Here is a 2,452-nt window from a genome sequence, read left to right as displayed (position 1 = left end):
ATGCAACCGGAAGGCCCTCCCCTCCCCACCCCCCCCTTGGCGCAGTGCGTGTCGGGAGCTGTAGGCAGGAAGTCCAGCCGCGAAGCCAGTGGGGGAACTACAATTCCCGGCAGACATGGTGGGGGGGGGGGGGGGGGGTGGGGCCCCCGCCAGTGACGCGCGCGCGCACACACTGGGGTGTGGTCAGTCCGGTAAAACAACAACTCCCAAAATGCCCCAGTCGGGGCCGGGGTGTTACCGCCCACCGCCCAGAGGATTCTGGGAATTGTAGTGTCAGCAGAGTTCAAAACTACAGAATCACAGGTTATTTTTAGCACAAAGGAGACCATTCAGCCCATCATGTTTATGCTGGCACAAAAACAGAAAATGTTGGAAGACTCAGCAGGTCTAACAGCCTCTGTGGAGAGAGAAACAGAGTTAATGTTTCAACTCCATATGACACTTCTTCAGAGTGAGAGAGAAGTAAAAATGTGATGAACTTTATACTGTTTAGCGGGGTGGGGGGGGGGGGGGTGCGGGTGGAGCGGGTGAAGCTGGATAGAAGGCCAGCGATTGGTGAAGGCAAAAGAGAGATTGTCAAAGATGTCATGAACAAAAGGACAATGGGATATTAATGGTAGTGGTGCTGGCTAAAGGAGGTGCTGATAGTGGCATTAAGATCAGAAAGCAGAATGTGGTAATAGCAGGACTATTTGGTCTACTGCATTCGCTGCTCCCAATGCGGTCTCCTCTACATTGGAGAGACCAAATGCAGACTGGGTGACCACTTTGCAGACCTCCCTGTTGCTTACCATTTCAACAGACCACCCTGCTCTCATGCCCACATGTCCATCCTTGGCCTGCTGCAATGTTCCAGTGAAGCTCATCACAAACTGGAGGAACAACACCTCATCTTCCAATTAGACATTTACAGCCTTCCGGACTTACCATTGAGTTCAACAACTTCAAACCATGAACTCATTCCTTCATCCTCACCCTTTTTTATACCCTTTTTTCAGTATTCAATTTTATTTCTTATCCACTTCACTTATTTTTATTTCTTTTCATTTTTATTCATTGTTTTATCCCCACCTTTTATCCTATTTTCGATCTTTTTTCCCATCACTGTCCCCTCCCCCAACCCACCCCCGCTATGGCCATCTGTCACTTGTTCTTTCCAGGGTGCTTGCCCTTGTCCTGCTATTACCACATTCTGCTTTCTGACCTTAATGCCACCATCAGCACCTCCTTTAGCCAGTACCACTACCATTAACACCCCTTTGTCCTTTTGTTCATGACATCTTTGTCAATGTCTCCTTTGCCTCCACCTATCGCTGGCCTTCTATACAGCTTCACCTGCTCCACCCGCAACCCCCCCACCCCCCTAAACAGTATAAAGTTCCTCACATTTTTACTCCTCTTTAGCTCTGAAGAAGAGTCATGAGGACTCGAAACGTTAACCCTGTTTTCTCTCCACAGATGCTGTTAGACCTGCTGAGTCTTTCCAGCATTTTCTGCTCTTGTTTCAGATTTCCAGCATCATCCTCAGTATTTTGCTTTTACCTTAATTTCTATGCTGGCTCTCTGAAGGAGCAATTCATCTAATGCCTATCCCACCTTCTCCCCATAACATTCTTCCTTTTCAGATAATAATCCAATTCAATGCCTCCATTGAACCCGCCTCCACCACACTCTCAGGTATTCCAGATCCCGACCGCTTGCTGCAGAGAAATCCAAAAATATCTTCGGTGATGTGGGATCATTCCCCCTTGATCTCATGACCTTTGCGCTACTGATACACTTCTATAGCCACCTATTTGGCATGGCGCTTTAAAAATCTCTTTATCTTAAGGAAGGGACAACAATTAGTTCATTTGTTTTCTGAGCACTTGAATGCCCTGCACGCAGGAGGAAAGGCATTTAACAAAGCTCAGGTTTTCAGAGAAAATTCGGTGAGTCTTAGAGCACCGCAAAAGGCCATCAGAAATAAATTTTAATCCAGGGACATGGCATATTACAAAAGAGAAGGGCAGAAAGAATGAATAGGCCAAAGTAAGGTTATAGGCAGTAATGGAAGGCTGGTGTCCTTTTGCTTTAAAAAAAAACATAAGTAGATACCAGGCAGGGTTGCCCCAGTGCCATCAAACAAAAATGCTCCCTTTTTTTAAGTGGGAACCAACTAAAAAAAGAACTTTAGCATAATACAAAAGAAACTTGTCCAGTTACATAATCATATCACCACACTCTAGTCCCTGTGGTACCCACTGGATGTGGAAGGCCCCAAATGTAGTCCTGGTTACTCTGTCTGCCCCTCCCCCAGGGCCACTGGGCAATCGCAAGGTCACAGAAGAGCCTAAACACTGTTACTAAGGGTGGGGCCAAGTTGAAGCTTTTCTTTATAGCCCATTCTTGTGAGTGATACAATGACTAGATTGTCAATCAATCCCAAATTGCCCTGAGAACAATTTTTGGC

The sequence above is a fragment of the Carcharodon carcharias genome, chromosome 23 (genome assembly GCF_017639515.1).
Source record: "Carcharodon carcharias isolate sCarCar2 chromosome 23, sCarCar2.pri, whole genome shotgun sequence".
NCBI classification, from domain to species: Eukaryota; Metazoa; Chordata; class Chondrichthyes; order Lamniformes; family Lamnidae; genus Carcharodon; species Carcharodon carcharias.
The sequence above is the reverse complement of the archived record's forward strand: the minus strand, read 5'-3'. Positions refer to the sequence as shown.